Source organism: Podarcis melisellensis, assembly GCF_964234715.1.
Source record: "Podarcis melisellensis genome assembly, chromosome: 4".
Taxonomy (NCBI): Eukaryota; Metazoa; Chordata; class Lepidosauria; order Squamata; family Lacertidae; genus Podarcis; species Podarcis melisellensis.
In genome coordinates this window covers 25,748,946-25,762,864 of record NC_138531.1, presented here as the reverse complement: position 1 = coordinate 25,762,864, position 13,919 = coordinate 25,748,946, and the positions used below count along the sequence as shown (strand labels likewise).

Genomic DNA, 13,919 nt, shown 5'->3' with positions numbered 1-13,919 from the left:
CAAGATCAGTGCTGAAATATATGGTTTTAGGGGTTGAAAACATGAGGCTCGCCCTCACCTGCAACCTTGTGTTTTATTTTGCCATTTTAGTTTCCTCACATTAAAGCAGAATTAAGATTATAACAGTATGAATGTGCTCTTTTTCACTTCATGACTGTTTGACTTTAACTAGATTATTAATGTTAGGGGTTACGATGGGACAATTAATGTAGGACAGTGGTTAATGTTAACAGGACCTTGGTTTTCATTGGCTCTGCTTCTGATGAATTATTGTCTTTACTTACTCCCATTCCACTTTATTGCTCTGTGATAGGTTGTAAACAACGCAGGTTAAATACTTTCCTTCTGTTGGTTAATATAAATCAACACCCATCTGTCAAGATACTCAGCATCAACCAGTAGTGTGCTTTATTCTGCTGCCATAAAACTAGATTTATGAAAACTGTTGCCTTCCAATAACTAACTCTCTTCCTGTCACATCAGCATTCAGAACATGACTGAGATACAGAATGATTCTAAGAAATAAGCTGTTGATTGTATACAGAAAAACAAATCAGCAATAATTAAACATTTGATGTTATGCTCCCTCAAAATCACAGTGGGAAGCCATATGTGTTTCCTTTGGAAAGAAAAATTGTCTCCAAAGTGAATAATTTGTTTATGATGGGTAACTCTTTATTTCTAGTTTGAAATACACAGCATTCATCACAGCACACCATGTATGGACAACTTTCTATTTGAGGGGTTAAAAAACTCTAACCCTTTTCAGTGGAAACGACTTGTATACTGGTTACATCATCTATGTTGTTAAATTAATAAATGTACCAATGCATTTGGTATAGTAAAGTCTAGAACATAGTGATGTGTATCTGCAGAATTAATGGCTTCCAATAGTTTCTCAACAGTGGTGTGATAAAATGTTTACTCACTGTGAGCAATTGAGACCTGGGTGTACCATGAAGCCAGGTTTAGTGCTCAGTTTCTGTGAGTCCCAAGACAAGAGATCAATAGTGTCTTCCCCATTCCTTTTTGTCAGAGCTGCCCAAGGTTCCAGCTCACAGAGGACCAATGCCAGTTCTTGTTATATACAAAAGTCTTTATTAAGGTTCAGTTTCCATTCCAAAGCCGCGGCGCGCAGCTCTACGTCTCAACCCTAGACCGCTGAAGCTCCGTCTGAATCTCCTCCCCCCAGACACCAGTTCAAGACCCTAGCCTTGCTCCACCTCTTCCTTTGCTCCTTTCCCCTCTGGGTCCGTCTGCCCGCTGGGGTGTTGCCCTTTCTGGACTCTTCTGATGCTGAAGAGTCCCCGGATTCTTCCCCCTGCCTCCGGCGTGCTTTAGGACCTGGCTCCCAATCCTGGCTTCCAGCTGTCCCGCGCGCCTGTGCATTTGAACTTGGCGCGCGCGCCCAGCCGGCAACTTTCCTCCTGACCATTACGCTGCTTCTGTCACTACTTCCCCCTTCGGGGGGACTCGCTGGATCTGACTTCCCCTCTGTTCCCTCACTCAGCGATAGGGGCGTGGTCAGCCCTGACTCATCCTCTCTTTCCCCTGGAGGGGAAGCCGGTCCTGACACATGGGACTCTTCCCCCCCGCTACGCTCTGGTGGGGAAACTGGTCCCAATCTCCAGCTGCTGCTTTGGGAGTCACCGCTGGTCCCTTGCTTCTGGTGCGTCCCTCCCAGGACCCCCCTTGCTCTGGCTATCGGTGCTCCCTTCTGGGAATCTTCCGAATCACTGGACAGACTCATGGACTCTCTTCCCCCACTGTCATCCTCACCTACACTGCCCTCGGATTGTTCTCCTTCGCTCTCCGCTTCCTCTTTCCCCTGTGCCTCTGCTCCTGAACCCCTGACACTTCTACAGCGTTTAATCCAATTTGCCCACTGGTCTCTTGAACACCAGGAAGACAATGAGGAATAAGCGGTTTCCCAACCAGCATTATTTTTTTAGTGCAGAATGGTTTGACATTTTGCATTTCCATAGTCAACTCCAACGTGTTTGCCAATGAAATAATGGATGTGAAATTAACATCGTGCATTACAGCATTTCCTTCATTTATGAGCCAAATAATTTTCTTAAGCTTCAAAGGGGATACATTTGATAAATTATCTCCAGTGTTACTATATAGCAAAGTAGCTGTTGATAAAGAGCAGAAACTAGAAAAAAATGATGGCATAATTATAGTTTATAGGTAGTGTATTCTATGAATTCCAATAAAGTATTCTATTTTCATCTAGATATAATCCTCTCTTTTCCAAACTCCACCTCTTCTTTTTATAATTTTACGTTGTACAACTGCAGCGTAATCATAATAGGCTTCTAGCCTTTTGAAACATAATTTGCTTCTAATGAAGTGAATAAAATGAAGCTATCTTCAGGTCAAATCTGGTTTACTGAATATAGAAACAACCAGATTGTATACAGTGGTACCTTGGTTTGCAAACAGTCTGCCATGCATACGTTTTGGATTACAAACACATCAAACCCGGAAGTGCGTGTCCTGGTTTGCAAACTTTTTTTGGATTACAACCCCCCCTTTTTATGAACAATTTTTTTGGGGGGCCCCATTGGCGAAAGTGCACCTTGGGTTACAACCTGTTTTGGTTTACAAACAGACCTCCGGAACTACTGTACTAATAAACCTTGGTCCCTTGTTTCACATGTGGTTCCCACCGGCTTTGATTTCTCGTTCTAAAATGTTTTGTATTCTCTCTAATATGGACCTGCCCATCATTTTGAGAGCTTTAGAGAGAGTCCTGCTTTTAGATAATTTTTTAAAATCTTTAATTGTGTTGTAAAATCATCTGTGGCACAAGGCAAAGTTTGTGCCTGCCAGAGCCAGAATGTGTATGACTTGGTTCACTAGGAAAACACATTTATTATACCTATTTCTGAACACTTATTAATTAATGATGACTTTGGACTCGCTGAATGCGGGAGAGTGGTGGAAGGCACCAGCAGCGGAAGCCGAGGGAAGAAGGCTCAGAGCCAAGGGATTGGTGGTGGGATGGCAATGAATTGTCAGAAGGAGCAGGAGCAGGAGGTGTCAGAAGCGGAAGAGGTGACAGGGTTTAGTGAACAGGAAAAGGCTGCAGCTGAGCACAGTTCAGGGTCCAAAGCAGAAGTGGAGGCTGGAGAGGAGAGGGCCCAGGAGACAGAGATGAGAATGGCAGCGTAAGAAGCCAGGGAGTCTCCCCCTCTGGCCGCAAGCAAAACATATGCATATTTTGCATATAAATATTTTTAATGAATTGTTTTACAATGTTTCTAGGCTATTCTTCTCATCTGAGAAGAACTCCTCTTTAGAAGAACTCTTCTAAAGTGACTTGCAGAATAGAAATTCAGAACACAGTATCAACAACCCCTTCCCACCAGTTAATAAGCCAGCAGCAATAAAACAGACACCCAAACGACAGTACAAACCCAGCTTGCCTTGAGACCAACAGTTAAAAGAAATCAAAGGAAAAGTCCTCCCTGTCAAGAGGGAGGTTGTTTGTGTGTAGACCACCTGAAATAGGTAGGTCTTTAAGGCCGTATAAAATATTTGAGAATGGTAGCGTTCAAATATTAGATTTTTTTTTGCTTTTTTTTGCCCAATCACCCAGTTTATAGATCTTCCTAATCCGTCTACCATGCTTTGCCCATCCCCCAAAATTTGGTGCCGCATGCAGAATCGATCAACACTCTAATGACTCCTGGCTCTAGAGAACTGGTGGACCCAACCACTTATATAAATACAGTCATACCTCAGGTTACAGCCGCTTCAGGTTGCATTTTTTGGGGGGTTACAGACCGCTGAAACCCAGAAGTACCGGAATGGGTTACTTCCGGGTTTCGGCGGTCACGCATGTGCAGAAGCGCTAAAGTGAGCTTTGCGCATGCGTAGAAGCGCCGAATCGCAATCTGCGCATGTGCAGATGTGCAGACGTGGGTTGTGAATGTGCATCCCGCACGGATCACGTTCGCAACCGGAGAGTCCACTGTACTGTCTTTTTCTATGTATAACACGCCCCCATGTATAAGGTGAACCCTATTTTTGGGAGCGGACCAAATTTTTTTTTTGGGGGGGAGATTGCCCAGAGTTATTGAGCTTTTGGGGGGGCACTGCTGCCAATCATTCTATAGCCTGATCACCACTGCAAATCACACACATCACCACAGACACTAATCGTCAGGACACTCACCACCAAGAGCCCCCCCTATGCACTCAACGCAACCACAGCCGATTGGACATGTGCCTCGCCACTGCCCTAAAACAACATCCAATTGACACAGCCAATTATGAGCAGGCCTTGCTGCAAGCAACCAATCACATGCCCAATTGCCACTGCCAATCTCATGCTGGTTGCTGCCACCAATCACCCCCTCTGCTATCCGTGTATAAGATGACCCACAATTTTGGCCTATTTTTTCTAAGAAAAAAATATTGTCTTCTACACAGAAAAATATGGTACATGATTTTATTTGTGTGCTGCCTTTCTATAGTTCCAAATCAACCTCAAGGAGGCTTACAACATGAAAAACACATAAACACAAGAAAAGTAGCCATTAACAATAAATAAAGCATCGAAAGACTAACAACCAAATTCCACATATATCACAATAAGAGCTAAAATACAGATTCACAAAATGAATATCAATAACAGCACTACACCTTCCCCCTACCGCCCACCAAAATCCCCTAAGCAATACCTCAGGTCTTCCAGGACTCACAGCTAAGGTGGTATCACTTACATCACAGTTGTGGAATCTGTTTTTTTCTACCCTCTGCTTCTTGTTCTTTGTTGAGGGACTTCATAAAAAAGTTTTGGTAATTATATAACAGAATTACATCTCTCAACATATTTGCCAACATTCTTAAATAAATCTAAAAGGTTAATGAGGCAGGACATTCCTTTGCAAAGCCCATGTTGATTCTTCCTCATCTGGGATTGTTCTTTTAAATCTTTAATAGGTCTATGTTTAAGACTTCTACCAATTTGCTTGGAACAGGAATTAGAACAATAGCTCTGATATTCTGGACCCCACCCCTTGCCCCTCTGAATCCATTAATGAGACCAATTTCACTGACCACAAGTTGTGAATTTTTGTTAGAAAACTGATAATTTCAGGCTTGATTTTTGGAAGGACTCTCTTTGTATGCCATCTGGACCTGATCACCAACATAATCTATCATTTTTATTAGTTAGCCCTCAAAATTTCATCTCTCATCTACCCTTAATTTGATTTAGCTCAGGCGTTCTCTCTGAAAAAAGTAGTTCGGGACTAATGGCGATGCTTACATGTTCCTTTATGAAACTGCTTGAAGACAGGACACTAAGATGTATTGTGTTACTCTGAAAAATGGAATGAAACAATGGGTAATGTTGGGAACATTCCCAGCCAAATGTAGGATCCAGAATAATAGACTGTGTGTTCTATGTCAGAAGGTTAATATTAGAAGTTATGGGTTGTATTCAATGTAGTGCTAAAGAGATCGTTTTGTCAGCACAACCATTTTTGTTTGTCTGAGGGAACAATATGTTCTGCGCTTCCTCAGTGTATTGTTCTAGGGGGTCTCCTGACCCTCTGGAGCATATTTGGGGCTGGTGCATGAAGGAGGAGAATGGAAAAGAGTCTTGTTATCCTAGAAGCTAGCATTGTGATGGCTTTTGTTAGTGCAGTGGTTAAACTGAATACGTGTTACTTACAATGTTAGAAGCCCTTATTTCCATACTAAGAAGATTGCTTCCTACAGAGGTGGGGAAATTTCCTGTAGAGTCACTGATACTTTCAGTTAATAACTATCAAAAGAAATAGCATATCCTGTTTAGATTTCTTGGCATGGAAATAGCGTGCATTTTGATTCTATCTTAGGTATTCCAGCTGGAAGATGTCTAGGTTGCAGTTGTCTGCCAGCTTACAGGTGGTATAATTCACACTCCTAATCATCTTGGAGGAAATAACCAAGCTGCACTTCAAGCAAACAAAGATGTTAAAGAAAATTGTTTTGGCTTTTTACAACTTGTTTTACATTTAGTTAAATTTATAGCCTGCCAAGTTTCAAAAATTGCAGTGAACGTGGAAGCCATGTGAGGTTGTTTGCCTTACATATCCACCGAGGAAGGAAATTCAGGATATTTTGGCAAAGTAAATGGAATCACTGATCTTTGAGGGTGGGGAGAAGACAACTATAAATCATCTGTGCCTTGGAATAATGAATGCATCACTCAACGTAATCATGGGATTTTACTTATCTGGGCAGTTACAAATGTACCTTCAACAGCTTTGAGTCTCCAAATTTGGAAGTATGATAAACATGAGAGCTGCTCTTATTGGATTAAACCAGTGGTTGCAACTGATCCAACCTCCTGTCTCTGATAAGAGCCAGTATACAATGCTTCACGAAACAGTGGTGGATAGAGGAAAAGCTGCAGTAATTTATTCATTCCCATTTATCTGCAGGGTCTGGTAGCCAGAGGTTAGCAACACCTATATACCGTATTTTTCGCTCTATAACACGCACCTGACCATAACACGCACATCGTTTTTAGAGGAGGAAAACAAAGGGAAAAACATTCTGAATGAAACAGTGGATGTATCATTTTTGGGCTTCATGCTGTGGCCACAGACATGTTTTCTGATGGTGAATTTGGGGTGACCCAATGCAAAAATCCTGAGAATTCCTGTGGATCCATGCTTTGTAACCACGTTTTTGCACCATTGCAGCCCCAGGCAACAGTGGGTGCGTGATTTGCGGGGGCAGGCTGTAGCCATGGACATGCTATGTGATCTGATGGTGAATTTGGGGTGACCCAATGCAAAGATCCTGAGGATCCATGTGGATCCATGCTTTTTAACCACGTTTTTGCACCATTGCAGCCCCAGGCAACAGTGGGTGCGTGATTTTTTTGGTGCAGGCTGTAGCCATGGACATGCTATGTGATCTGATGGTGAATTTGGGGTGACCCAATGCAAAGATCCTGAGAATTCCTGTGGATCCATGCTTTGTAACCACATTTTAAGTGGGGAGCGAAGGAAAAACAAAGAAGGGACATGAGAGGGCTGTGCGGAGAAGCAGCTGGCTAAGAATGCAGGAGAGGGATTTAACGGAGGGAGGAAAGAAAGGCAAAAGTTTCCCCCCACCCAAGCCTGCCATATCTCTCTCTCTGTCCCCCTCCCCCCTCTCTCTCCCTCTCCCCCAGCAGTACAGGAGCACAGAGACGACATTTCCCCCTCTTCTTGCCTGGAGGGGAGGAATGCAGGAGAGGGATTTAACGGGAGGGAGGAAAGAAAGGCAAAAGTTTCCCTCCACCCAAGCCAGCCATCTCTCTCTCTCTCTCTCTCTCCCTCCCCCCTCTCTCTTTCTCTCTCTCTCTCTCCCTCCCCCTCTCTCCCTCTCCCCCAGCTGTACCGGAGCACAGAGACGGAGCACAGACACTTTTCCCTCTGTTTGCCTGGAGGGGAGGGGCTTTCCCTGCTCTTTGTTCCGTTTCAGCAAACACAGCAAGGAAACAGAGAAGGTGGGCAGTAAGACCCTGAGGCAGAATGGAGGAAAGCAGCCGCTTCCTCTTTACAAGTGTCCCTTCTAGGAGACCCGCGATTTGATTTTTGTCTGCTTTTTCGGCTCCAGGGACCACACATTCGCTCTATAACACGCACAGACATTTCCCCTTCCTTTTTAGGAGAAAAAATCTGCGTGTTATAGAGCGAAAAATACGGTATGTGTTCTGTGATGCTTTTTTTGTGTGTGGAGGGGGGGAGGGATGTATTGTTTTCTACACAGTGTACTTGCTGAGGCTATAATATGATGTGGAAGATACGGGTATGTATCTTTTGCCATTGTGTGTGCAGGCATGTGTAAAAAGAACTGAGGAGGCAATTCTCTGCAGCAAAATGGCACTTGGGGACAGGCTTAAAAGGTCATTCTTTCCTTGCACTGGACTATCCACATGATGTTAAGCCTCAGCAATAGCCTTGGGTGCATGTGTTTTAACAATCTCCCTCAAAGAAGAGGGAGAAACTACATGTAATGAGCAGTGTTAGAAACTTAAATATATTAGCTAGGAGCCAAATGGCTCCTTAAACCAAGGTTACAGTTGCCAAAACAGAATGTCTAGTTGCCATTTTCCAAATGGTGAACTGACTGTGATTGATTTTCAGCATTTGGCTAGTTCAGAAGTTTAGGTTAAAAACTCGTGAGAACTTGAAGAAAAATCACTTGATCCAAGGACAGTCCACATATATATTGGCCTATTCCGACCTCTTTTTCTTAATGGTGACTGCTCCTTCTAAGGCTGAACAGGAAAAAAGCATTTAGGTTCCTGAAATCCATTCCAATTGTACAGATAAAATATAACAGGATAGAATTCTACGGGATGTGTTGCTAGTGTGTGAAAACAGTCCAGATGATCCCCAGGCACGTACCTCCAGATGGTAGAGATGTCAGGCATCCTAGCGCCCAGGCATCTTCACTTGGTCACAGGTGGCCAATAGCCAGGTGCAAAATTTGCTTGGCGCCTGGCTAATTTTGAACTTTGATATTGAGCAGTTCTAACCTAGCTGTCATTGAGCATTTGTGTTAGCTTGAATTAACTTGCACCATTGGTTTCAATTGTACATAGTCATGAGTGACATTAGTGGGATAAGAGTCATAATGATTGTGATGGTCAGGTTTGAGCATTCTGACTTAAAATACAAAACCCACAGACAGCATTTCTACATTTGTTTCCTTTATGCGTATTTTACTTAAGTTCATCTCAAGAAGAATTAAATTCTCACCATTTGTTTCCAGCACAGCGATATCTGAAATGCAACCATTCTCAGAATTCCTGGTAAGACTGAATAAATAATCTTTATTGCAATGAATAAATAGGGAGGAGTGCCGTTACAAAAAGCCTGGAAGTTCAGGCAGTCTGTAGAGGAAAAAGGAAACCATGGGAAAGAAACAGGGAGGAAGTCCACATATTTCTGTAATTAATATTACATTAACTAATTTCTGAATTATGAAGGAGCTGCTGCAGTGAACTCTAGAGCAGTTTGGTACCTTCCATGATTACTGTTGTTAAAGTGAACATTGAATGTGTCAGTTATAAGTGGCCGCATCCATATGTGCATTGTCTACACAATAAAGTACAGAAGAAGACATATAGTAGACAGTGTTCTAAGTGGCTATAATAATGGCAAGATCATTTATCTGGAAGCTGAGTCAAGTTGTTCTTTCCCAAAACATCGCTGAAGCACACAAGGGGAAGTAACATTTCTTTTCCCAGAAGATCCATGTTTAGTGGCAGAAATGTGCATGTCCTGAAAGAGAGAATGTCATGAGAATCCCTTTCTCATCAGCACTAGGAAGATGATGAATGTTAATGAGTTGCCATGCAAAAGGAGGAAGAGCTGTTTTGGCACTATAAAAAGCTTTTTTGTACTTGTTGCAATGGAAAGGTTTCCAGTCCTACAAGTTAGGAGAGGGTCAAGGAAGAGATCTCACTTCTGGGAAGCATCCAACAGGAGGAGTGGGAGGGCTGCTTGGGTGCAACGCCCCCCAGTTTTTCTTTCCTATTAGAACAGCAGTTAGATCCCCCAGTGAACTCTCTGAGTGGCGTCATTTGCTGAGTACTTGGAGAGTGCTAGTTGACCTCGTTCAAGGACTTTGCTGCTGGCCAGGCCATGATATTGGGGAGCTCTGTATCCCCCTACGTTCAGACCACCTCTTATGTCACAGGGCAAAAACTACACCATGAAGGATGAAGCCCGCCCCATGACCTCCCAAAGTGGTGTTCTCCTTTGGTGTTTACCCCTTTGAGGTTGACCCAACTACTTACAACAAGTATGGCCGCAATCAGCTGAGGCTCGGGGCCACGCCAATGCAGCCCACAATCTCAGCTGCGAATATTCAGGCCAGTGGCGGAACAAGTTGCAAGCAGACGGAAAGCAGTCAAATCAAACAAGCTGCTGGCAGTCAGATATAAACAAAACAAAACACTCTTAATGGAAAAGACATAAAGCACTCTTGCTGGCAAGAGGAGATCCACTTTTGTGAACACGTGCTCCTTCTCTTTCCTCACTCCAGAGAAATGTTCACCTCCTTTCCATTTCTCTCCCAAGGTTAACCATAGTTTCATGTTAAATGATTAATGCCAGGACGAAACACTATGTTAGAGCAGTGTTTTGTCAAGTTACCCAACAGTTGGGTTAATGTTGATGTTGATGTCACAGTTCCATTATATCATTTGAATATTTTATAAACATATGAGCATAAACGTATTAGCCTTCCTTGGCAAGTTTTGTCTTTCAGTAGGAGTGTCCACAGCTGCTTTATCACAAGTAAGAAACTCTCTTATTATTGAAGGCAAAAGAGGCCACTGATTTTTTTATGTGCAATCTATGCTAGCATCGGGATACTTGAGGCTAGGCATTGTTTTCTAATGTGGTTGGGAGTTATTGAATAGTACTTAAACTAGTTGAAATGTAAAGCTAAAGAGTTTTGTTTTATAGAAACCTGCCAAACGAATTCAATTCTAATTTGGGATACACATAATGTTGGTTGTACTGTAAATCTGACATAATCCTGTTGTAAATATCAGCTCGTGCCAGAGGTATGTAGAATCAAATTTTGTTATTGGATTTTAATGGCACAATAATAGCACCTGTTGCACACTGGGGTTCAGAAAAAAGAGATTTGCAAATAAATCAGTTATTACAAATGCACAATAAGTATCCAGTGCTGTCTGTAATCCAAAGGATATAAAAGCCCTTCAGTGCTATCCCTGGCTTCTGCTTGTTCAGGGAGTAGAGAGCTCTTAAACATTGGTGCTAGAAGTAGGATTATTGTTGCCTTGGAGAGAAACTGAGCTGGTGCAATTGAGCTAGAATGGAAGAAATGAACAGCAACACTCCTAGCAGAAATCAGTACATCCCAGTAGCAAATGGAGGGTTTTCAGCATTGGCTCAATGAAGACTTTAAAGCAAGCCTAGACAGCAGAGACACATCTCAAATACAGCAGAAGCAAAAATCGTATCCCTTACATCTGGGGATGAAAGCCTTGTTGGAACAGAATTTACAAGGGCTTAAAACTCACTTGGAAGCCTGGCTGCAGAGAAGCCAAATGGAGTTGTTGAGGGGATTCATGAACTAGATGAGCAGCTGACTAGCTTTGGATATAAAACATTTTAGCCAGTAGCTGAAAATCGGCAGGCTTTGGTTAGCTTTGGAACTTGTAGGGGTAAGTTCTATCAGAACTAGAAACTTCTGGGAAAAGAAACTGCAGGAGGTGAAGCAGCTTGCAGTCCACACTAGGAGCAAATTGATCGGAGAGGGACTAGATGCAGCGTGGAGCTATGCGCAAAGAAAAACTCTCACAGACTCTTGTACCCCATGTATATCTGTAAAGGCTTCAGTGGAGGAATGTGTCCTAGCCCTCACTGCCAGACAAAAGAACTCAAAACTCCCAGCTCTAGTTCTGTCAAAGGCTTTGATGCTCAGATCATACTGGAACGTAAAGCAAACCACAGATTACAAGATTCAGCTTCACAAGGGGTTAAGTGCAAGCTAAGACACTGATGCAGCAAGCGACAAGTCTCTCTGTGCCGTGGCCAAAGATATTTGCTCAGCAGGCACCTGGAGTACTGGGGCTATGCAAGGCTTGCTGTTGGCACTGCACCCTTAGAGATGGGGGTGGAGTCAGTGTTGACTCAGCATCAGATTAGCTGTCTCCCCCAAACAGCACAAATGCAAAATTGTTAATGACTCAATATGGGTGAATTTTGTTTTGTTGATAGTGGATGCCTTCCTTGATTTGATTTATTTGCATTTCTGTGCCACATTTCGTTCAAATGAATTCCAAAGCGGCTTACAAACAATAGATAACAATGGCATAATAGAACATAGTGGAACATCACAAATACAGCATCAATCATATAGAATAATTAACAAATCTGCAATAAAACAATTACAGTCTATAAAACACTGTTGTTGTTCCCTTGTTAACATCGCAATTAAAGGAAAAACCTTTAACATCAGAAGCAAGAATATTAACTGCAAAAAAATTGAAAAAGTGAAACAGTATCAACAAAAAAAGAGTGACATGAGAGATTATTTGATTACCTTGACTTGGCAAAAATGACGGATGCAATTAGGGGACAGTCTAAACAAAAATTTCAGAAAGATTGGGGAAAGTACAGAGACTATTTTTTTAAAAAAACAGTGCCCTCAAATTAAAACCTGGACTTGCTTCGAATAATTTTTGCAAAACAAAATACGGTTTACATATACAACATATGGAGAAGGGTAGAAAAGACGAAATGAGAAAGAAACAGTTTATCAAGTTTAAAATCAGACCCGCGTTGAGGAAGAAGGAAGTCTGTTAGAATAGAATAAGAACTAAAGATTGGATAACACTGTTGGCTATTTGCAGTATGGTAGCGCTGCAGAGAGCTTGCTGGGGAGACCATGCATTAAAAAGGGACTCAAAAAGTACTTAAACAAGGTTTTAATAACAAAAACACAACCTTATTATCTGATTAATGAGTCAATACAGAATCTATAATCTATGAAACAATATCAACATTGCCAAAATAGCAACCGAAAGAGAAACTGTTAAATTCGTACACACACTCTCCACACCCCCATGAGCCATAATCTTTCACTTTATTCAGCTCCTTAAAATACACATAATGTCTGTGGCAGCAGAAACTCCCTTCTGAAGGTTCCCCGGGCTGGTGGTGGGGCAGCACTGGTGAACCCAATCACCTGCTCATGGCAAACAGAGTCTCCCCTCACGGTTGTTCCTCTGGGAACAGTTCCCTTATGAAGGCTTCTAGGGCCGTTGGGTGGGGAAGGCATTGTGGGAAAAGCTGGCCAACACAGAGTCTCTCATCCCTTGCCAGTAAATTACTTAAACATCAGAATCCATTGTTTCGTATCTCTATTTTATCTTATCTTATCAAGGATTTATTACTTGTCTATGATCATAAGATCTCGGAGGGGGTTACTGCATACACTGTTAAAATCAGGGTTTGTTGTTTTTTTAAAAAAGTTACACCAGCAAAATAAACTATCACAACTATCAAATACAAGGGCAAAGATGTGCATCTTAAGTATACACTGGAAACTGCATAATGAAGATGTCAGAGTATCATTGCAGGGAAGCTATTCCACATCTTAGGGGCTGCCATAGAAAATGCTGGCACCTCCCAAACTTGTAAGGGGGGGTGGAATTGCCAGGAGGCTGTCCTCTGCCAACATTAACACCCAACAGAGAAGGAGGAGAGATCTCTCAGATATTAGAGGATATTAGAGGAAAGTCAACAAAAAGAGAGAAAACCAGACCAAAAAGTGTTATTGATGATGGGAAAACTGATTTGCCCATTCAAGGGTGGAAGCAGCTACTTTTACAAAGTATCACCTTGTGCATTCTTAATTTTTGATAACCTGTCCATTTATCATCTTTTCCTGGGTGAGTTGCAGGCTGTCAAGTATTTTCTAGGCACCAGCCTTTATTTTGAGAGGGCTGAGGTTATGAGTTTGGTGTTCTTGATTAGCACGAAGGGACGTGTTGCTATAGCTTTGTCTGACAAACTTGATTAATATTCAGGGTCATGGCAAAAGGACTTTAACATTCCCCTGTTTTTTGAAATCCCCTCTCCAGCCTTGGGAATGTGGCATTAATCAGAACCTTGAATAGGGACAGAGAGCTAGCCATAAGCAATTGCAGTTTGAATCAGACAGTGAGTGTCAGGCAGAGAGGGAGGGAGAGAGTATATCTGTTTGCAAGTGAGCTGAGAATTGAATGAAGTTGAAATACTTGAGGATGAGTTTCTGTTTTTGGGAATCTGATGCAAGATTAGAAGTTGTGCGGTCTGTTCTAGGAGACTATTTCCTATCAGCATGCTCTAAATGTATATTTGCAATTGCAACATACTTTATAAAGTTCAGCT

The 13,919-nt window shown here is 42.3% G+C and overlaps 1 protein-coding gene across 2 annotated transcripts in view; it reads left to right on the top strand.

The window, feature by feature from the left end:
- Window positions 1–13,919, top strand: part of NALF1 (NALCN channel auxiliary factor 1) — a 343,840-nt gene that overhangs the window by 74,703 nt on the left and 255,218 nt on the right. The gene's annotated exons all lie outside the window — the stretch shown is intronic.